This window comes from Sapajus apella, unplaced genomic scaffold, assembly GCF_009761245.1.
Source record: "Sapajus apella isolate SASKATOON/1434 unplaced genomic scaffold, GSC_monkey_1.0 scaffold97, whole genome shotgun sequence".
Classification (NCBI taxonomy): domain Eukaryota; kingdom Metazoa; phylum Chordata; class Mammalia; order Primates; family Cebidae; genus Sapajus; species Sapajus apella.
Genome location: NW_022437037.1, coordinates 4,506,819 through 4,530,444, shown reverse-complemented (window position 1 = coordinate 4,530,444; position 23,626 = coordinate 4,506,819). Strand labels below are relative to the sequence as shown.

Here is a 23,626-nt window from a genome sequence, read left to right as displayed (position 1 = left end):
AGTAAAGACGGGGTTTTGCCATGTGAACCAGACTCAAAATTATCTTTAAAAAATTTTTTTGAGGCAGAGTCTTGCTTTGTCACCCAGGCTGGAGTGCAGTGGCACGATCTTGGCTCTGCAACCTCTGCCTCCCAGGTTCAAGAGATTCTCTTGTCTCAGCTTCCTGAGTAGCTGGGCTTATAGGCGTATGCCACCTGGCTGCTTTATTTTATTTTATTTATTTATTTATTTATATTTTTTGAGACGGAGTTTCGCTCTTGTTGCCCAGGCTGGAGTGCAATGGCACAATCTCTGCTCACCGCAACCTCCGCCTCCTGGGTTCAGGCAATTCTCCTGCCCCAGCCTCCTGAGTAGCTGGGATTACAGGCACACGCCACCATGCCCAGCTAATTTTTTGTACTTTTAGTAGAGACGGGGTTTCACCGTGTTGACCAGGATGGTCTCGATCTCTTGACCTCGTGATCCACCCGCCTCGGCCTCCCACAGTGCTGGGATTACAGGCGTGAGCCACCACGCCCAGCCTTATTTTTTTTATTTTTAGTAGAGACGGGGTTTCGCCATGTTGGCCAGGCTCAAAATTATCTTTGCAGCTGGTTTGTGCATTCCGGTGCGGTGTCCTACGTCCGATCGCTGTGCCCTTGAGGTTTAGTCCGGTGTGCCCCTCTTTGGTGACAGTGCCCCAAGAGGGGACTGGGCCAGATGTCCCATGGGGAGCCCCATCTCCTGGATCTGTTGCTGCTCTTGACATTGTTCAACTCATTCCCTACTCCCTGTATTTCTTCCAAGCTGGAAGTTAGAGTGTGCTGGTGATTTTATGTGACCACTTGACTGGGCTACGTGATGCCCACACATTTGGACAGACATTATTCTGGGTGTGTCTGTGAGGGCATTTCTGGACGAAATTAACATTGGAATCAGTAGGCTAAGGTGGATTGTCCTCTCTAACGTGGGTGGGCCCATCCAATCAACCGAGGACCGGCAGAGAACAAAAGACTGGTTAGGTTGGAGGGTAGCCTGCCCAACTGCAGGAGCCGGGCATCAGCTCCGGCCTGCGGGCTGGAACCTGTGCTGTCAGGTCTCCTGGTTCTCAGGCCTTCACTTGGACTGGAACGACTGACTGCATGGCTCTCCTGGGTCTCCAGTTTGCTGAGACCTCGTGAATAATTGTGTAAGCCAATTTCTTCTAATAGATCTCTCTAATATAGCGAGAAGATGTGTGTGTGTGTATCCTATTGGTTCTGTATCCTATATATAAACATACATAGAGAGTGCGTATGTGTGTGTGTATCTTATTGGTTCTGTATCCTATATATAAACATATATGGTGTGTGTGTGTGTGTGTGTGTGTGTGTGTGTGTGTGTGTGTGTGTGTGTAGGCCAGGTGCAGTGGCTCTCCCAGCACTTTGGGAGGCTGAAGTGGGCAGATCACTTGAGGTCAGGAGTTTGAGACCAGGCTGGCCAACATGGCAAAATCCTGTCTCTACTAACAATACAAAAATTAGGCCAGGCACAGTGGCTCACACCTGTAATCCCAGCACTTTGGGAGGCTGAGGTGGGCAGATCACCTGAGGTTGGGAGTTTGAGACCAGCCTTACCAACATGGAGAAACCCTGTGTCTATTAAAAATACAAAATTAGCTGGGCGTGGTTGCACATGCCTGAATCCCAGCTACTTGGGAGGCTGAGGCAGGAGAATTGCTTGAATCTGGGAGATGGAGGTTTCGGTGAATTGAAATAGCACCATTGCTCTCCAGCCTGGGCAACAAGATAGAAACTCCATCTTAAAAAAAGTGTGATGGCCACCGTGCCCGGCCATGTATATATATATATATATATTTTTTGAGACAGAGTTTTGTTCTTGTTGCCCAGGCTGGAGTGCAGTGGCGCAATCTCAGCTCACTGCAACCTCCGCTCGCAGGTTCAAGTGTGCACCTGTGATTCCAACTATTCAGGAGGCTGAGACAAAAGAATTGCTTGAACCCCGGAGGCAGAGATTTCAGTGAGCTTAGACTGCACCGCTGCAATCTGGCCTGGGTGTCTCAAAAAAAAAAAAATATAAAAAAAAAAAAAAAAAACAAAAAAAACAAACTATATATGGTAATATATAAGCATATATATGTATATATAGTTACACACATAGACACATATATTCTATACATGTTTATATATAGAATAGAAACAGAGCCAATAGGAAATATACATATATATATATTTATTTATTTATTTTAAGACAAAATCTCACTGTCGCCTAGGCTGGAGTACAGTGGCGTGATCTCAGCTCACTGCAACCTCTGCCTCCCAGGTTCAAGCATTCTCCTGCCTCAGCCTCCCAAGTACCTGGGATTATAGGCGCCCACCACCACATTTGGCTAATTTTTGTATTTTTAGTAGAGACGGGTTTTCACCATGTTGGCCATGACTGGTCTTGAACTCCTGACCTCAGGTGATTCACCCACCTCAGCCTCCCAAAGTGCCGGGATAACAGGCATGAGCCACCGTGCCTGGCTATATATATACATATGTTTTGTGACAGAGTTTTGATCTTGTTGCCCAGGCCAGAGTGCAAATGGCATGACCTTGGCTCACTGCAACCTCTACCTGCTTGGTTCAAGTAATTCTCCTGCCTCAGCCTCCCAAGTAGCTGGGATTACAGGCATGCGCCACCACACCTGGCTCATTTTTTGTATTTTTAGTAAAGACAGCGTTTTACCATTTTGGCCAGGCTGGTCTCGAACTCCTGACCATAGGTGATCCGTCCCCCTCAGTCTTTCAAAGTGCTGGGAATATAAGGATGAGCCACTGTGCCCAGACTCAGTCTCTCTCCTAATCATCACCTTGTCCTGGGCTGGGTCCTGACTGCCGTAAGCACCCAGCAAGCCTCATCTTACCAAGCCGGAGCCACAGCCCAGATGAGGGGATAGGGGAATGATGGGAAGTCACTGGGCCATGGTTGCAAATGTGGCAAATGGCGGAGCTGGAACACACCCACACGGTGTCTGACCATGATTTTAACTGCTCTTCCATGCCTCCATGAATGAATGAATGAATGAATGAACACATGTTCTATTACCAGAGATCTAGCAACGCTTTGGAAAAATTACAGGTCCATCACTAACCAGTTGAATTTGGTTATCAGGTCACTTTCTTGGCCAGAGAAGAGGAAAGGGGAGGAGGAGATGGGAAGAGGAAGAGGAAGGAGGAGGGAGGATGAAGAGGCTCTGACAGGACCCAGTAGTGCAGGGCAGAGGGTGTCTCTGGAGGAAGCATCCCTTCACTGTGGCAATTTCCTGAGGTTTGGTGTTGGCCTCCCGAAGAAGTACGCAGGGTCTTCATCTGCCCAGCGTCTGAACCCTGACCGCAGAGGGTTGAGAGACGGAGGTGCGGGCCCCCACAGGGCCTGCGGTTGGAGTGAGGAAAGCGATTGCGAAAAAGTGGAGAGCCTTTCCGAAGCCCAGGGCCAGTCCCGGCCTGAGTCATGCTTGAGAGAGAGGGAGGAGCAGGCAGGCGCCCGGAGCCCCCTGGATTTCAAGCTGGCCGAGGCCTCCCGAGTGATGAGTGACGTCGCTGAGGTCATTGCCTGATGAGCTCAGGCAGAGGCGCCTGGGACTGGGTAAGAGGTGAGGGGGGGCCACGGCTGTCTCGGGTGAAGCCAGGCTCCGGTTGGAGACTCTGTTGTGGCGAGCGGTCCACCCCACCCCCGGGCGTCACCTGGGATACTCCGGTATCCCATTCCAATGGCTGTTCTGCCTGGGCCTCACCCTGGCTTTCTTGTCTCAGGCCTACTGTGTCTGCCCGCTTGGGTGTGCAGGTCAGTCTGCGCAGAGCTGGGGAACAACTGATCACTCGGCGCAAAGGCAACTTTCAGCCAGGAGGGAGAAGCATTGCTTCCCGCTAGAATAATGGCCAATGCAGAGGCCCCAGACCACGCTGTCCCCAGGACCTGGGTGCTTTGCTGTTGATGAGATCCCAGCAGGGAGTCAGGGCCTCCCAGGACCGCCAAGCTGGGCTGCTTGGGTCCCTGGGTCCCTGGCTGCAGGGGTGGGGGTGGGGCTGGATGGCAAGGGGCATAGCTAGCCCATTCCAGGCTCCAGCCTCAGAACCCTTTGGGAATAAGGTTACCCAGCTCTGTGCTCTGGGCTGAGCAGTCAACTGCAGCGCCATGCCCCTTTACTGTGATTCCCAGATAGTCAAACTGGAATGTGGATATTCTGAGTAAGGTCAGGACATCCAATAGGGCCCAGCATGGGAGATCAGCTCGATGGGTCTCCCGCAGCCTGCTCCGGGTATCAGCCCCTTGTCAGTTCTCTGAAGAGTCTTTTTCACATTATATCACATAGATAGAGAGGTAGGCAGGCTGGTAGGTAGATAGATAGGTAGGTAGATAGAAAGACAGATACATAAATAGATGACAGATTGATAAATCACAAAGAGAGCGGTCAACAGCCTTTTGCCCATACAAGTGTTAAACAGGATCTATGTGATATTGATGGATCTATCTATCTATCTATCTATCTATCTAACATCTTACTGTAGTTTAGCATAGACATTGGTTGAGTCATGTCACTCCTCTGAACCTCAATTTTCTTATCTTTAAAATGGAGATAATAGGCCAGGCATGGTAGCTCATGCCTGTAATCCCAGCACTTTGGAAGGCTGAGGCGGCAGATCACCTGAGGTCTGGACTTCAAGACCAGCCTGGCCAACATGGTGAAACCCCGTCTCTACTAAAAAAAAAAAAAAAAAAAAAAAAAAAAAAAAAAAAATTAGCTGGGCGTGGTGGCGTGCACCTGTAGTCCCAGCTACTCAGGAGGCTGAGGCAGGAGAATTGCTTGAGCCTGGGAGGAGGAGGTTGCAGTGAGCCAAGATCGTGCCATTGCACTCCAGCCTGGGTGACAGAGCAAGACTCCACCTCCAAGAAATATAAAATAAGATAAAATGGGGACAGTAATAGACGCATCTCCTAGGTTTGCTACATGAGGATGATGAGCTGATCTGCAGGAAACGCATAGCAGAGTGTCTGGCAGGTAAAGTTGGCCAGGAATGTCAGCGACATTGTTATATCACAATCATTATTTTCATTAATTTTATTGCCCCGTTGGTGTCCTAGCCCCAGCTGAAGCCCTGTCTCTTGGCCACCCTGTCCAGGAGGTATGAGCCAGTTCTCTTTGGCCAGAACTTCTGCTTGGCTTGAAGCTAAACTGTGGCTTCCCACCCTCTGCTCTGCCCCTCCCCAGGGTGCTGGTTGGTCTCTCCTCTGTGCTGCTGCAGCGCCGTGCATCACAATGCAACACGCCCACAGCCCTGGTGGCGCTTGGTGGGCTTGATGGGGCCGTGTGGCCAGAATCATGCTCGGAGAACAGCCTGGCAGGACACACGTGGCAAAGGGCTGGTCTGGGTCTGTGCTGTGCTATCTGTGCCAGGGAAAACCCAGCTGTTGGAGTGGGTGAGAGCAGGGAGGCCTTCGTGGTGGTGGAGTTAGGGGATGGGAGAGACAGGAAAGCGTGAGGGGCTTGCACAGAAAGTATCCTCTTGGCTGGGTGTGGTGGCTCATGCCTGTAATCCCAGCATTGTGGGAGGCTGAGGTAGGTAGATCACAAAGTCAAGAGTTCAAGACCAGCCTGGCCAAGATGGTAAAACCTCGTCTGTGCTGAAAATACAAAAATTAGCCGGGTGGGGCGGTGAGCGCCTGTTGTCCCAGCTACTAGGGAGGCTGAGGCAGGAAACTGAGGGTGAAATGCTTTCACCCGGGAGGTGGAGATTGCAGTGAGCTGAGATTGCGCCACTGCACACCAGCCTGGAACAGAGTGAGGGCAAGACTCCGTCTCAAAACAAACAAAAAAAAAAGAAAAAGAAAATATCCCCTTTTACCCTAAGTGCCCGGATGACAAGTGAGACCTGAGATGACCTTTGGTGGGGGCCTTGGCTTCTGGTGGACCCCAGCCTCCGACAGAGCCGGTGGCAGAGCCGCGGGAACGAGCGCTGGTGTGTGGCAGTTTGTTGGTCTCATTACCATTGCTGGGCCAGAGGCTAACTGAGGAAGTGGATTTCCCCTGGGGCACACATTCTTCTGGCTGCTCCTGCTGCTGGCAGCTGAGTCCTTGTCCGTAAGCCCAGCCTCCTCCCAGTGGGGAGGTGGGTCTCAGCCCAGGTCTGCACCCACCTTTCTGTCTCTTGCTGGCATCTTCAGTTCACACCGGGGAAGCCCAGTTTGGGTGGAGCTCTGACCGAGCTGTGGATTTCTTTGGCTTCGGCCAGGTGCTCACCCCTGCCCATCAGCTGTGGCTGTGTTGGAGGGGGCTGGGAGAGGAGCATGAGGCGTGCAGTGAGGAGTGGCTTAGGGCTGCTTCCCTGGGGGAGATGTGTCTACTTGAGGATGAGGAGAGACCCCTTACAGAGCACCAGGCAGGTCCACATTCTGGACCTTGTCCAGTGCGTCCTCTGGCTTCCAACCAGCCAACCAGGCACCTGGGGGACCCAACAACCCCCCTTTCTTCTCTGTGTTTCTTTCCTTACCTGGCAGACACACATGTCTTCATTATGGTTCTTACGTTGAGAGAAAAACCTGCCCCTCCCTCCTTCTCTCCCTCCCTCCCTTCCTTCCTTCCCTCCTTCCTTCTCTTTCTTTCTTTCTGTCTCTCTTTTTTTTCTTTCTTCCACCTAGGCTGAAGTGCAGTGGCATGATCACAGCTCACTGCTGCCTTGACCTCCGAGGCTCAAGAGATCCTCCCACCTCAGCCTCTCAAGTAGCTGGGACCACAGACATACACCACACTGCCTGGCTATTTTTTTTTTTTTTACTTTTTGTAGAGATGGGGTCTCCCTGTATTGCCCAGGCTGGTCTCGAACTCCTAAGGCTCAAGTGATCCTCCTGCCTCAGCCTCCCAAAGTGCTGAGATTACAGGCATGAGCCACAGCACCTGGCCTGAGACAATGATTTTTTTTTTTTTTTTTGAGACAGAATCCCACTCTGTGGCCCAGGCTGGAGTGCAATGGCCTGATCTCAGCTCACAGCAACCCCCGCCTCCTGAGTTCAAGTGATTCTCCTGTCTCAACCTCCTGAGTAGCTGGGATTACAGGTGTGCACCACCATGCCCAGCCAATTTTTGTATTTTTAGTAGAGATGGGGTTTCTCCACGTTGGTCAGGTTGGTCTCAAACTCTTGACCTCAGGCAATCCGCCTGCCTCAGCCTCCCAAAGTGCTGGGATTACAGGCCTGAGCCACCACGCCTGCCTGACAATGATTTCTTTCCAGTCTCTACCCCCATTGTACCGAGAGTCAGTGGAGGGCTGCGGACTTTCACACTTGCGCCCCTGCCCCTGGGCCTCTGGCAGGGTTTGCTGGGTGGGTGTTTATCCAGTAGCTGTGGGAAAGTGGGTGCTGACCTCACTGGGTGCGGAGGATGGGGTGGTAGGCAGCTCCCACGAAACACTCCCTCCTCCCCAGGCTGTGCTGGCAGGAGCACGTCTGACCCTGGCAATCCAGGTCATCAGGGGCTGAGTTAACTTCCTTGTGTGTCCTAAGCAGCTGCTGCGTATTCGTTGAGTGTCTCAGAGTAAGTGTGGTTGGGGGTGCGCTCACTTCCACCCCTTTTAGCTGGTGGGACTGGATAAAAGCTTGTCCTCTGCATAAAAACTTTGCCTCTGGGATTAGCCTGGCTTGGTTGAGTCTCAGTTGTTAAAATAACAACAGCAATACCAGCTGTTCGTTTACATGTAACACCAGGCATGACTCCCTGCTACCTGGACTCTCTCAGTAATCTTAAAAGGAAGGTCTATTATCATGCCCATTTTAGAGATGGAAGAACTGAGGCTCAGTATGGCGCTCAGCTGGGAAGCAACAGTGCCTGGCGGTAACCAGGCAGGGGCTCAGGGCTTCTCTCCTTCCTGCTCCTCAGCTGACGGGCCATCGTGGGCAGCTTACTTGGCCTCTCCAGGACTCAGTTTCCCCTAGTCCTCAAGTGGGTTAAGAAGGTTTAATGCAGCCGGGCGTGGTGGCTCGTGCCTGTAATCCCTGCACTTTGGGAGGCCGAGGTGGGTGGATCACTCGAAGTCAGGAGTTCAAGACCAGCCTGGCCAGCATGGTGAAACCCTGTCTCTACTAAAAATACAAAAAGTTAGCCAGTCGTGGTGGCAGGCACTTGTAATCCCAGCTACTAGCGAGGCTGAGGCATGAACTGGGAGGCGGAGGTTGCAGTGAGCCGAGATCGTACCACTGTACTCCAGCCTAGATGACAGAGCAAGACTCCATCTCAAAAAAAAAAAAAAAAAAAAGAAAATGAAAGGTTTAATGCATGAAGTGGTCACGGAAAACAAACACTTTTCAAACAGTGAAATTCAGCCCCTAGTTTGGGATTATTTCTTGGATGGAAAGGGGAATTTTTCTTTTCTTCTTTTTGAGAAGGAGTCTGTGTCACCAGGCTGGAGTGCAGTGGCACGATCTTGGCTCACTACAAACTCTGCCTCCTGGGTTCAAGCAGTTCTCTGCCTCAGCCTCCTTAGTAGTTGAGATTACAGGTGTGTGACACCATGCCCAGCTAATTTTTGTATTTTTAGTAGAGACCAGGTTTCGCCACCTTGGCCAGGCTGGTCTTGAACTTCTGACCTTGTGATCCACCCACCTCAGCCCCCCAAAGTGCTGGGATTACAGGTGTGAGCCACCTCGCCCAGCCAGAAAGGGGAATTTTTCTTTTTCTTTTTCCTTTTGTTTTTCTTACATTTCCCGTTTCACAGATGGAGGGAAGAAGGAATTTTTGCTGTTCTTTCTGCATTAAGTTGGGGTTTGCAGAGGTGACCTTTAAGATCAGCTTGCTCAAGATCAGCCTGTGACTTGGGCACCTCCCTCAAAAGCAGCGTCATCTTGGCTTTGTTTGTTTTGTTTTTGAGATGGGGTCTTGCCATGTTGCCCAGGCCGGAGTGCAATGGCTATTCACAGGCATGATCATAGCTCACTGCAGCCTTGAGCTCCTGGGCTTGAGCAATCCTCCTGCTTCAGCCTCCTAAGTAGCTGAGACTACATGCCCGTGCTAGCATGGTCCGATAATTTTTTATGTTTCTTTGGAGAGATGGGGTCTCCAGCTCCTGGGCTCAAGCAATCTTTCTGCCTCGGCCTCCCGAAGTCCTGGGATTACAAGCATGAATCACTACAGCACCAGGTCTACAACACTTTATTACATAGCAAAAAGTAAACGACACTCGCCCATCGCTTTTTATACAACTGTGCTGTCCAATATGGCATCTACAAGCCAGGTGTGGTCACCAAGCACCCAAAATGTGATGAAATTGAGTCCAACTGACATGCGCAGTGAGTATAAAATCAATGCTGGACCTCGAGACCTAATACGGAAAAAAAAAAGTAAAATGTCTCACTAATAATTTGTAAATATTAATCACACGTTAAAATGGTAATATACAGGCATTGAAAAAAGAAAATTTTTTCTTCTGCTACTCACAGTACTTCTGATACCTCATGTGTGGATTTTCCACACCAAGCCTCATTTCTGAAACTAACTGCCGGGAGTTAGCATAGATTCTGCAGGTTAAAGGCTCAGGCCGGCCAGGCGCGGTGGTTCACACCTGTAATCCTAGTACTTTGGGAGGCCGAGTCAGGCAGATCACCTGAGGTCAGGAGTTCCAGACCAGCCTGGCCAACATGGTGAAACCCTGTCTCTACTAAAATTACAAAAATTAGCTGGCGTGGTGGCAGGTGCCTGTAATCACAGCTACTTGGGAGGCTGAGGCAGGAGAATCGCTTGATCCCGGGAGGCAGCGGATGCAGTGAGCCGAGATTGAGTCAATCCATTCCAGCCTGGTGGACAAGAGCGAGACTAAGTCTTTTTTTTTTTTTTTTTTTTTTTTTTTTTTTGAGACGGAGTTTCGCTCTTGTTACCCAGGCTGGAGTGCAATGGCGCGATTTCGGCTCACCGCAACCTCCGCCTCCCGGGTTCACGCAATTCTCCTGCCTCAGCCTCCTGAGTAGCTGGGATTACAGGCATGCACCACCATGCCCAGCTAATTTTTTGTATTTTTAGTAGAGACGGGGTTTCACCATGTTGACCAGGATGGTCTCGATCTCTTGACTTCGTGATCCACCCGCCTCAGCCTCCCAAAGTGCTGGGATTACAGGCTTGAGCCACCGCACCTGGCCTGACTAAGTCTTAAAAAATAAAAAGGGTGGTGAGACACAGAGGGTGGGAGATTCATGCTAAAGTTAGCAAGCTTCGTGCTGAAACAGGATTTTATAAGGAAGTGCGCAGATGGGCCTAGGAGAAGGTTCAGGAGCCTGATTACATTTGATCAAGCAAAGGACCTTTGACTCTGTTCTGCGAAAGGTTGCTTTCTCTGTGTTAACCATTATCTTCTCATTTGTCTCTCTTTTTACTTAAAAAAAAAAAAAAAAAAAAAGGCTGAGGCCAACAAGATTAACCCCCCTGCAGACGTCAATCACAAGTCCAGATTGTCACCTGTGCTTCCAACCAAAGGGTTTAAATCAGAGGCGCTCATGACCTCCTTCTCAGGTTTAAGAGTGAGGAGGTGTGTTATACTCCATGCTCCAGAAGAACTACTTGAGTTTGCATTTTTTTTTTTTTTTTTTTTTGAGACAGGGCCTCACTCTGTCACCCAAGCTGGAGTGCAGTGGCATGATCACGGCAGCTCATTGTAGCCTGCACCTCCCAGGCTCAAGTGATCCTTCTGCCTAAGCCTCCCAAGTAGCTGGGACCACAGACATGCGCCACCATAGCCAGCTAATGTTTTATTTTTGTTTTTGTAGAGACAGGATCCCACTATATTACCCAGGCTGGTCTGAAACTCCTGGGTTCAAGTGATGATCCTACCTCAGCATCCCAAAGTGTTGGGATTACAGCTGTGAGCCTCTTTGCCTGGACTACTTGAGTTTCTAATTTATACAGACAGAAATCTGGGGAATGTGTGTAGGAATGGATGTTAAAGGTCTGGGTTAGGCTGGCGGGCATGGTGACTCATGCCTGTAATCCCAGCACTTTGGGAGGCTGAGGCAGAAGGATTGCCTGAGGCCAGAGTTTGAGACCAGCCTAGGCAACATAGGGAACCCTGTCTCCGCAAAAAAAAAAAATTGTTTTTTAATTAGCCAGGTGTGAAGGCACATGCCTGTAGACCCAGCTACTCAGAAGGCTGAGTGAGGAGGATCACTTGAGCCGAGGAGCTTGAGGTTACAGTGAGCCATGATCACCACACTCCAGCCTGGGCAACAGACCCAGACCCTGTTTTTCTAAAAAAAAAAAACAAAAAAAGCAGTGTGGGATCATGGTGGAAGAAGCATAAAGTTTCAGGACAAATTTATTTATTTATTTATTTTAGAGACAGAGTCTTTCTTTACTGGCTATCGGTCTCGCACTCTTGGACTCAAGCGATCCTCCCGCCTTGGCCTCCTGAAGTGCTGGGATTACAGGGGTGAGCCACCCTGCCTGGCCAGGCCAAGTTTATTGACAAGGACTCACTAAGCAGGTGTTCTGCATTCAATGATGCAGCCCGGGGAGTGAAAAGGCTCTCGTGGTTTGGTTGTTTGGCTGAAGCAGGGACCCGGAGGTAGCCCACTGTGATTAGATTGGAAACATTGAGCACACCTTGGCTTAGCACTGAGGTTGGAGGCCAGGTGCGGTGGCTCATGCCTGTAATCCCAGCACTTTGGGAGGCTGAGGTGGGTGGATCATGAGGTCAGGAGCTCGAGACCAACCAGCATTGAGGAAGGGATTCAAAAGCTTAGGGAGACTGGAATGCTAGAACATAGAACAGACTTTTTTTTTTGAGACAGAGTTTTGCTGTTGACGGCCCGGGCTGGAGTGCAATGGCACAGTCTCGGCTCACTGCAATCTCTGCCTCCCGAGTTCCAGCAATTCTCCTGCCTCAGCCTCCCGAGTAGCTGGGACTACAGGCACCTGCCACCATGCCCGGCTAATTTTTGTGTTTTTAGTAGAGACAGGGTTTCATCATGTTGGCCAGGTTGGTCTCCAACTCCTAACCTCAGGTGATCCACCCGCCTTGGCCTCCCAAAGTGCTGGGATTACAGGCGTGAGCCACCGTGCCTGGTCTGTTTTTTTTTTTTTTTTTTTTTTGAGGCGGAGTCTCTCTTTGTTTCCCAGGCTGGCATGCAGTGGCACCATCTCAGCTCACTGCACCCTCCATCGCCCAGGTTCAAGTGATTCTTTTGCCTTAGCCTCCCGAGTAGCTGGGATTACAGGCACCGGCCATAATGCTCAGATGATTTTTGCATTTTTAGTAGAGACGGGGTTTTACCATGTTGGCCAGGTTGGCCTTGAACACCTGACCTCAAGTGATCCACCCGTTGTCACCTTCCAAAGTGCTGGGATTACAGGCATGAGGCACTGGCCTGGCCTAGACCTTTGAGACCTCCTCACCCACACTGGGAGGGGCAGGGGAGACACACCTTCCATCAATACTGTGAGAAATAAATCTGAGAGGGGTCCAGACATCCTTGAAGAGCTCTGTGATCAGTCTTCTCTGCAAGCCAGACCTTGAAGTGGGAACTGCAGTCACCAAATCAGGAACTGTAAATGTGGTGGGAGCAACTGGATCCAGGGGGGTGGCAGGGGCCACATGGCAACACCCATGGGCCTAAGGCGAGGTGGGCATGGCTACTGCGCTCAGAACAGTCTGACTCCACAGGCCTGCAGTGTTGGTTAAGTGAAATAGACAGGAAGCCCACTAAATTCTTACTTGAATTGTATAGGCAGAAAAGTTCTAAATAAACTGAACAAAAGTTCAACCTGAATCTTAAAAACAGAGAGTCATGTCCCCTCCATGAATTCTCACCCTTGAGACAGTTTATAGAGCTGGGACCTTTTAAATGAAGAAGAGGCTGGGTCCCCATGGCGAAGGACCTCGGTATGCTAGTGAAAATTTATACCCCCAATCTTTCTCCCAGCCTTCCCCCAAAGAGACCTTTACCAGGGTAACTGTGTGCAGGGGGAAGGAAGTAATCAGATCTCTCAGAGACTACTGGACACCAGCTCTGAGCTGATACTGACGCCAGGAGACCTTACACGTCAGTGTGGCCCTCTAGTCAGAGCAGGGAGTTTATGACGGTCACATGATCCACAAGTTTTAGCTCAAGTCCATCTCACAGTGGATCCAGTGGGCGCCCAAGCCCATCCTGTGGCTATTTTCGCAGCTCGAGATGCATAATTGGAATAGACCTACGAGCAGCTGGCAGAATCCCACGCTGATTTCCTGAAGGCGGGAAAAGTCAAGTGGAAGGTATTAGAACTGCCTCTACCTAGGCAATCAAAATCAGCACTTTATTCCTGGATGGATGGCAGAGATGAGTGCCACCATCAAGGACTCGAAAGATGCAGGGTCCCCACTTCCCCATTCAACCCTCCTATTTGTCCTATGCAGAAGACAGACGGATCTTGGAGAACGACAGTGGATTATTATACATTTAACCAGATATTTGGTTACTCCAATTGCAGCTGCTGTACCAGCTGTGGTGTTTGTGTGTGTGTGTGTTTTTTTTTTGAGATGGAGTTTCACTCTTGTTACCCAGGCTGGAGTACAATGGCGCGATCTCGGCTCACAGCAACCTCCGCCTCCTGGGTTCAGGCCATTCTCCTGCCTCAACCTCCTGAGTAGCCGGGATTACAGGCACGCACCACCATGCCCAGCTAATGTTTTGTATTTTTAGTAGAGACGGGGTTTCACCATGTTGACCAGGATGGTCTCGATCTCTTGACCTCGTGATCCACCCGCCTCGGCCTCCCAAAGGGCTGGGATTACAGGCGTGAGCCACCGAGCCCGGCACCAGTTGTGGTTTTATTGCTTGAGCAAATTAACACATCCCCCAGTACCTGGTAGCAGCTATTGGCCTAGCAAATACCTTTTTCTCCATTCCTGTCCGAAAGGCTGCCAGAGGCAGTTTGTTTTTATCTGGCAAGGCCAGCAATGCACCTTCACTGTCCTATTAGGGGCACGTCACCTCTCCAACCCTGCGTCATAATTTAGTTAGCATTTTCTTACACAAAATACCACACTGGTCCATTACATTCATGACATTCTTTTTTCTTTTTCTTTTTTTTTTTTTTAAGACGGGGTTTCACCGTGTTGGTCAGTCTGGTCTTGAACTACCAACCACAGATGATCCGCCCCCATTGGCCTCCAAAGTGCTTGGATTACAGGCGTGAGCCACCACACCTGGCCTCTTTTTTTTTTTTGAGACAGAGTCTTGCTGTGTCACTCAGGCTGGAATGCAGCGGCTTGATCTCAGCTCACTGCAACTTCCACCTCTCAGGTTAAAGCAATTCTCCCGCCTCAGCTTCCTGAGTAGCTGGGACTACACATGCGAGCCTACATGCCCAGCTAATTTTTGTATTTTTAGTAGAGATGGGGTTTCACCCTGCTGGCCAGACTGGTCTCGAACTCCTGACTTGAAGTGATCTGCCCACCTCGGCCTCCAGAAGTGCTGGGATTACAGGTGTGAGCTACGGCACCCGACCTGATGATATTATTCTGATTGGACCTGGTGAGCAAGAAGTATTAGTAGCAATAAGTAATCTAGGCCAGGTGCAGTGGCTCACACCTGTAATCCCAGGACTTTGGGAGGCCAAGGTGGACGGATCACCTGAGGTCAGGAGTTCGAGACCAGCCTGGCCAATGTGGTGAAACCCCATCTCTAAAAAAATAATGATAATAAATAAAGAAGATCTTAGTTCCAGAGGGAGCAGTGCTTCCGGCAGGAGACACAACAACAGTTCCTTTGAGCTGGAAGTTAAGATGCCACCTGGCCAGAGGTGGGGACAGGTGAGGCCAAAAGTTCTTCTGAGCCTAGGAGTCTCGAGAAATGGGGTCTTCACAGTCAGGTGCAGTGGTTCCCACCTGCAATCCCAGAACTTTGGGAGGCCAATGCAGGCAGATCATCTGAGGTCAGGAGTTCGAGACCAGCCTGGCCAACGTGGTGAAACCCTGTCTCTACTAAAAATACAAAAATTAGGTCTTGTGCGGTGGCTCACGCCTGTAATCCGAGAACCTTCAGAGGCCAAGGCAGGCAGGTCACTTGAGGTCAGGAGTTCAAGACCAGCCTGGCCAACATAGTGAAACCCCATCCCTAATAAAAATACAAAAATTAGCAGGGCGTGGTGGTGTACACCTGTAATATCAGCTACTTGGGAGCCTGAGGCAGGAGAATCTCGTGAACCCGGGAGGCAGAGGTTGCAGTGAGCCAAGATTGAGTCACTGCACTCCAGCCTGGGCAACAGAGTGAGACTCCATCTCAAAAAAATAATGATACTAATTACATGTTTCTTGGCTGGGGGGAAGCACAGCACTAAAAAATGCTAGCTGCTATTTACTGCTCATGTTATTATTCATAATAAAACGTTGGCATTTGCTATATCATGAGAGGCCCTGTCAGGCCGATGGCATCTTCAGCTATCTCAGATGTTGTCCTTGTGTGGGTTTTGAGTGGGACATGCCTTCCTTACTCACCCTATGCTGAGTCATCCTGAGCTTGGAATTTGGGCTGGCTTCCTGCAGTCACGCAGGGCCCACATGAAGAAGGACCCCCCCCCCCAGGCTTGCTTTCATGTTCTCTGTCCCTGTCCTGAAGTTCTGAACAATTTTTGAACAAGGGGTTTGCATTTTCATTTTGCACTGGACTTCCTCCTCTGCTTATAGCAGTGAGGGGCTCCCAGCAAAAGATGGAGGAGGCCCCCTGTAGTCTGAGCTGAGTCAGCAGCCCATGGGATAAGCCCCCTCTAAGAGGGACCTTTACAAACTGCAAGGAACCAGTGGTTACAGGGGCTGGGAAACCTGAGCTCCAAGGGTGAGTGAACGGGGCGGCCGTTGTTTTGCCTGGAAGACAAGATTTTGGGTGAACTGGGTGGTTTCCAATTTCTGAAGGGCAGTGGAGAGGAAAAGCGATTGAGTGTGTGTGTGTGTGTGTGTGTGTGTGTGTTCTCTGTGGCCTTAAAGGGCAGATCCAGCTCAGTATAAGGAAAGAATCTTGAAGAATTTTGAACATGGAAAGTTGTGCAAGAAGGGAACAGCTGGCTTAAACTCAAACCTCAGCTTTGCCTGGGGGCCAAGAGCCCGGGCTCTGGCTGGAGCCAGCTACATCTCTGTCCACATCTGTGATCTCAGATAAGGTCATTCATCAGCTTGACCCTGTTTCTCTCTTGGATACGTGGGCCTGATTATGCTCTACAGTACTGGGTAATGATGCTAAAGATAAAATATAAAGCACTTAAAGGCCAATAGGAGGTGCCTAGCAAATAACATCCGTTATTTGCTGGGTTTTTTTGAGGCAGAGTTTTGCTCTTGTTGCCCAGGCTGGAGTGCAATCTTGGCTCACTGCAACCTCCCGCTCCCTGGTTCAAGCGATTCTCCAGCCTCAGACTCCCGAGTAGCTGGGATTACAGGCATCCGCCACCATGCCCAGCTAATTTTTGTATTTTTAGTAGAGACAGGGTTTCGCCATGTTGCCCGGGCTGGTCTTGAACTACTGACCTCATGCGATCTGCCCACTTCAGCCTCCCAAAGGGCTAGGGTTACAGGCGGGAGCTACCACGTCTGGCCGTTTGCTGTTGTTATTACTGTAAAGTAATGAGTTCCCTGGGCCTGGAAAAGTTGCAGTTGAGATGGGCCATCAGCAAGTTGCAGAGATGACCCTTGTATCAGAAGTAAAAGAAGACGCACACATTTCCCCCTTGACAGTTGCAGCATCTGGCATATTTGGATGATTAATAAAAGCAGTCGGTCAGGCGCGGTGACTCATGCCTGTAATCCCAGCACTTTGGGAGGCTGAGTCAGGAGGATCACTTGAGGTCAGGAGTTTAAGACCAGCCTAGCCAACATGGTGAAACCCCATCTCTACTAAAAATACAAAAAAATTAGTGGGGCTTGGTGGCGCATGCCTGTAATCCCAGCTATTCGGGAAGCTGAGGCAGAAGAGTTGCTTGAACCTAGGCGGTCAAGTTGCAGTGAGCCAAGATCGTGCCACTGCACTCCAGCCTCCAGCCTGGGCAATAGAGCAAGACGTCATCTCAAAAACAAAACAAAAACACACAAAAAACCGCAAACCAGTCATAAAATTCTGTCCCGTGACCAAGGCGCCCAGGGAAAGGGGTGGTGATGCTCGTGTAATCGAGGTTGTTTTGGGCTTGGAGGCTACTGAAAAAGTGGGAGAAGTTCCCATCATTTCTGTGTTTGAAAACTCCAGCCAGCTTCCCAGGAGCTAATCACTGGCTGAATCCAATCCGAGGAATGCAGAGCTCCCTGGCTCGGGCTCCTAGGAAATGGGTCCCTGATGCATCTGAGAGCTGCACACAGGAATCACCCATCTCCTCTGCAGCCGTGGGAAAACAGTGTCCGTGGGAAAACAGTATCCGTGGGCAGTGCGTGTGTGCACACGAGACTATCTGTGCCTAATGAATGCAGGGGCAGCTGGGCATGAGAGGGTCTTGGCTCCCTCTGACCCCAGAGCCTCTGCCTCAAGCCACACTCAGGGTGACAGCAGCTTCCCTGGAAATGGCAGTGGTTTGTGCTGAGACAAACATTTCTCCTCCACCTCCTCCCCCATCTGCCTGTCCTGTGAGCCACGGCCAGGAAATGCTCCTGGTTTGACCACAGCCCTGCACATCAGCTGTGGGATCAGAGGCCCAGAGTCCAGGGAGCAGCAGATGGGCTCCATCAGGGGCTGCTGCCCTGTGGTCAGAGCTCAGGCAGCCACAAGTGTGTCTGTCTCTCCAGAGACAGAAAGAGAGGATGCCATCACAGTCGGCTCCAGGAATTTCCCCGCACCTAATACGCACGTTCAGGCCGTCTGTCTTTCCACAAATATTTACCAAGCACAGCTCTGGGCAGACACCATGCTAGGCACTGTAAAGTCGGCCATGAATAAGACAGAAGCCCAGTTTGTCTTTTTTCCTAACATAACACGAACCATTTTCAAGTGTGCAATTCTGTGTCATTAGTACAGTCACATTCTGCAACTGTCTTTACCAGCCATTTCCGGAACGTTTTCATCATCCCAGAAGAAACCCTCATATGCATGGAGCAGTCACTCCCATTTCCCCACCCCGCCTCCCCCCTGCTTTTCTCTATAGATTTGCCTATACTGGACGTTTTATATACGTGGAATCCTCATCAAACATGTGACTGCGTGCCTGTAGGCCTAGTTACTCCAGAGGCTGAGGCAGGAGAATCACTTGAACCCGGGAGGCGGAAGTTGCAGCGAGCCCAGGTGGTGCCACTGCACTCTAGCCTGGGCAACAGAGCGAGACTCCATCTCAAAAAAAAAAAAGTGACCTTTTGTGTCTGGCTTCTCTCCCTTTGCATCATGTTTTCCAGGTTCAGCCACGTCACAGCACAGGTCAGGATTTCATGTCTTTTTATGGCTGAGTAATATTCCATTGCGTGGATGCCCAGTCTTTTTTTTTTGAAATGGTGTCTTGATTTTTTGGCCAGGCTGGAGTGCGGTGGCACGATTTCGGCTCACTGGCGGCCTCCACTTCCCAGGTTCAAACAATTCTCCCGTCTAAACTTCCCGAGTAGCTGGAATTACAGGCACTTGCCACCCTCCCAGCTATTTTTTTTTTTTATTTTTTAGTTGAGGCAGGGTTTCATCATATTGGCCAGGCTGGTCTCAAACTCCTGATCTCGTGATCTGCACGCCTCTGCCTCCCAAAGTGCTGGGATTACAGGTTGGAGCCACCGCGCCTGGCCAACTAGTGGTTCCTTAACAGGCAGCTTCCAGTCCTAACCGCTCGTCAATAAATGTCAGCTTCTGTATTCTTCACTCCTGGATGGGTGTTTGTGGTGTCAACATGCAAAATAAATTTGAAATGCACAGTCTTTTCCGGTCCCAACGGAGTGGTTACCAAAGGCGGATGTGCTGCGGCAATGCTTCAGTGGTGTTGTTCTGATCCCAGCCTGCCCAGCAGCCAGCCGCTCTCAGAGACACACAGTCCTCCTTCCTGGCTCTCTCCCCATCAGAAGACAGGTCAGCCAGGATCCCCCCCACCCCCGCCATCCCCCCGTTCCAGGAAGTAGGCAGGCAGGAGTCAGGACCCAGGGTCAAGCTTCAGGACCCAGAGCCAAGCTCCTGGAAGAGAAGTGGAGGTTTTCACTTATGTCAGTGTAGACTCTTTTGTTTGTAAGGGAGAGAAATCCAAACCAAATTAGCTTAATTCAGTTCAATTTAACAAATTGTGGTTGTGGCTATACGGCAGGCACAATACTGGTGCCCGTGGTTCATGGGTGATCCAAGAGCCTTGCCCCAGGGGCACAGATGTTAGGCAGTATGGATAATAAGTTAGATAATGTGAGGTCGGGGCCGGGCGCGGTGGCTCAAGCCTGTAATCCCAGCACTTTGGGAGGCTGAGGAGGGTGGATCACAAGGTCAAGAGATCGAGACCATCCTGGTCAACATGGTGAAACCCCATCTCTACTAAAAATACAAAAACATTAGATGGGCATGGTGGCACGTGCCTGTAATCCCAGCTACTCAGGAGGCTGAGGCAGGAGAATTGCCTGAACCCAGGAGGCGGAGGTTGCGGTGAGCCGAGATCGCGCCATTGCACTCCAGCCTGGGTAACAAGAGTGAAACTCCGTCCCAAAAAAAAAAAAAAAAAAAAAAAGATAATGTGAGACCGGGCATAGTGGCTCACGCCCGTAACCCCAGAACTTTGAGAGGCCGAGGCAGGTGGATCACCTGAGGTCAGGAGTTTAAGACCAGCGTGGCCAACATGGAGAAACCCCACCTCTACTACAAATACAAAATGAGGCCAGGTGCAGTGGCTCATGCCTGTAACCCCAGAACTGTGGGAGGCTGAGGTGGGAGGATCACCTGAGATCGGGAATTCGAGACCAGCCTGGCCAATATGGAGAAACCCTGTCTCTACTAAAAATACAAAATTAGCTGGGCTTGGTGGCGCATGCCTGTAATCCCAGCTACTTGAGTGGCTGAGGCAGGAGAATTGCTTGAAACTGGGAGGCAGAGGTTGCACTTAGCCGGGATTGCACCACTGCACGCCAGCCTGGGCAACAAGAGCAAAACTCCATCTCTCAAAAACACGGAAACAAAAAAACAAATAAACCCCCACAAAAATTAGCTGGGTGTGGTGGTGCGCGCCTGTAGTCCCCCAGCTACTCAGGTGGCTGAGGCAGGAGAATCACTTAAACCCAGGAGATGGAGGTTGCAGTGAGCTGAGGTCGCGCCAGAGCAAGACTCCGCCTCAAAAACAAACAAAGAAACAAAAAAACGATGTTGTGTTATTGGGTGATGTGCGCTATGGAAAGAAAAGTAGAGGCAGAGAAGTGGCCTCAGGAGTGGGAAGGGGGAGGCAGACTTCAGAACAGATGAACAGATAAGGTGGCCAAGACGAGCCTGATGGAGAAGCTAAGATTCAAACCACGATTTGAAGGAAATGACATGTCAGCCACATGGAAGCCTGGGGGAGAATTCCAGGCAGAGGGCTCCGCCACAGCAAGGGTCCAAGGACTGGTCTCGACCAGCACGGAGGGCAGCGTGGCTGGGCTCAGTGAGTGAGGGGGCGGAAGAAAAGAGGCGTTCCAAGAGAAATGGGGACAACCAGGACAGGACCATGGGCCGTGGTCCAGAGGTTGGCTTTCATTCTGAGCCAGATGGGAGCCACTGCAGTATCTGCTGAAAAGGAAGGAAGTGATTTGACTGATTTTTTTTTTTTTTTAAACAAAAAAGAAAAATCCTAGATTTCTAGGCTTGGCTGAGTCAGAGGCTGGGGCCTCATTCTCTCCTGCTGGATACAGGCTGCCTTCACGTGGGAAGGGGGCATGGCTGCACACAGCTTCAGATTTACCCCACGCCGTAGCCCAGCGAGATCCTAGAACCTAGAGGGGTCTCCCTATCAGTGTTAGAATAGAAACTCCTGGGAAAATTATCTGATTAGCCCCTAGCGGGGCCAGATGCCAGGAACTTTGTGATTGGCTGGCCTGGGTCACATGGCTATGACTACCAAAAGGATGGGGTGCTCCTCTTGGCAAAGCCATAAGAATCATTGTCAGGAGCCGGGCGCGGTGGCTCACACCTGTAATCCCAGCACTTTGGGAGGCGGAGGCGGGTGGATCACCTGAGGTTAAGAGTTTGAGACCAGCCTGCCCAATATGGGGCAACCCCATCTTGAAACAAACAAACAAAAAGAATCATTGTCAAAAGGAGTACAGTCCCTGAAAAAAAGGTTATGATTTCCCAGAAGGTAGGAGGAAGAGGTGAGCTGGCAGACAAAAACAACAGTCCTTCACTGACTTCACGCTGGCTGATTGTGACATCAGAGGAAGCTTAGAGAGAGGAGCCTCACTGAGTTGCTCATCCTAAGGGAAGTCCAGGGGTTTTTGTCTGGGCCATGGAAAGCACTCGTGGATGTTGGTTTGCACAGCGCTGTGCCTGCAGACCACACATCACGTTTCGCAAACACAACTATCTTAATGAGGGCTGGTGCCGTAGCCATGACTATGGTGCAAGTCTGAGTCACTTCAGCTACATTTTTTTTAAATCACCGTGAGCAGGCACGGTGTAATCCCAGCACCTTATGGGAGGCTGAGGTGGGCAGATCACGAGGTCAGGAGTTCTAGACCAGCCTGACCAACATGGAGAAACCGCATCTCTACTAAAAATACAAAAATTAGCCAGGTGTGGTGACGCATGCCTGTAATCCCAGCTACTCCGGAAGCTGAGGCAGGAGAATCGCTTGAACCTGGGAGGTGGAGGTTGCAATTAGTGGAGATCGCGCCGCTGCACTCCAGCCTGGGCAGCCAGAGTGAGATTCCGTCTCAAAAATAAATAAATAAATAAAATAAAATCACCGTGCATTCATTTCCCCATCAGGGGCTACAGAAAGCCTAGCAATACTCCCAAAAGTCAGGAACCAGCAGCGAGGCAGGGCCACTTCCTCCTTTCTCTAAGCCTCCTCTGATGTTAGGGGCAATCAGCCAATGTAAAGAGCTTGGTTTCTGATCCTCAGGAAATGCCAAGAAGGGCGCTGGAGTATGCCGCAGGATAGCTTTTGCAGGGCAGCGCCTCTGCTCAGGGTTGTAGAATGGGGATAGGAAGAACTTTCACTTTCGTGTGTCAAAGAAAATATAATAAAATAAAAAGGCTTGAAGATATAGCTCAGTGACTTTTTTTTTTTTTTTGAGACGGAGTCTTGCTCTGTCGCTGAGACTGGAGTGCAGTGGTGCGGTCCTGGCTCACTGCAACCTCCACCTCCTGGTTTCAAGCGATTCTCCTGCCTCAGCCTCCTGAGTAGCTGGGATTACGGGCACACGCCACCATACCCGGCTAATTTTTGTATTTTTGGTAGAGACAAGGTTTTACTGTGTTGGCCAGGCTGGTCTCAAACTCCTGACCTCAAGTGATCCACCTGTATTGGTCTCACAAAGTGCTGGGATAGGCGTGAGCCACCGGGTCCAGCCCATCTCAGTGACTTTTGACATGTGTATCCACCTGGGTAATCACCACCCAGGAAAAGATGTAAAATATTTCCAGGGGCTTCTCTTATCCTCACTGGTATGAGTACACTGCTGTGGTTCCTGGGGACCTCAGGATGAGGCCACAGTGAGTGTCCCCCAGCCCTCAGCCCTGTACACACGCCATTCCTGTCCTCCACCCTCTGCAGGCAGGGGACAGCAAGCCCATCTTACAGGCAAAGAAATGGAAGCTCAGAGAGAAGTGACACCACCATCACCGTGACCCCAAAAACCAGAACAGCGGCTTCCCTTGGCCAAAGGCAGTTTCCTGGAACGTCTTGGCCAAATATCAGAGATTGTGCCCTCCTTGGCAGGTCCTGGCTTAGCAGGTTCATTTCAGTAGACAGTGAGGAAAAGATTCCTACCTTGAGGTCACACCCATCAGTCATAGTTCCCCTACAGAGTCTCTCTTACTGCCTTTTTTCATTTTTTGAGATGGGACAGAGTTTCACTCTTGTTGCCCAGGCTGGAGTACAATGGGATGATCTCAGCTCACCGCAACCTCCGTCTGCCAGGTTCTAAGCGATTCTCCTGTCTCTGCCTCCTGAGTAGCTGGGATTACAGGTGTGCGCCACCACCATGCCCCGGTAATTTTGTATTTTTAGTAGAGACAAGATTTCTCCATGTTGATCGGGTTGGTCTCAAACTCTCAACATCAAGTGATTCACCTGCCTCGGCCTCCCAAAGTGGTGGGATTACAGGCATAAGCCACAGGGCCTAGCCAAGTCTCTCTGATTTTCAGCCCAAGGGAGCAAGAGCTGATCGTCTGCTCTTTGCCCCCCGCTGGTTTCCCAGCCTCTGCTTTCTATCTTGTTATTTCAGAAGACAAAGCAGGGAAGAGCCAGGCTCCCTAGTCCAAGGAGGACAACCAAAGGGCCCCTGTTGGGCTGTGTCTGATCCATGATTCTAGGGGTGGTGCAGCCACCAGATCCCAACCTCATCACTGAGCTTTTTGACAAGGAAGGTAGCTGCCTGTAGGGGTTTCCTCGGGCTGCGGGCAAGAGAGGCAGATGTCTTCTCTTCTCCAACAGAAATATCAGCAAGAAACGAGCTTGTACAGCTCCTCTGACATACAACAGAGATAAAACGTGTCTCAGGACATCTCGTACGTTCCATGTCCCGTCCCTGATGGTATG

At 50.5% G+C, this 23,626-nt stretch overlaps 1 protein-coding gene across 2 annotated transcripts in view; it reads left to right on the top strand.

The window, feature by feature from the left end:
• Nucleotides 1–3,470: 3,470 nt before the first annotated feature.
• The window catches only part of PTGES (prostaglandin E synthase), a 40,536-nt gene continuing 20,380 nt past the window's right edge, over nt 3,471–23,626 (top strand). For both annotated transcript variants that reach the window (XR_004262412.1, XM_032257562.1), the window contains exon 1: nt 3,471–3,609. The gene's annotated coding sequence lies outside the window, so the exon portion shown is untranslated. The remainder of the gene's footprint in view (nt 3,610–23,626) is intronic.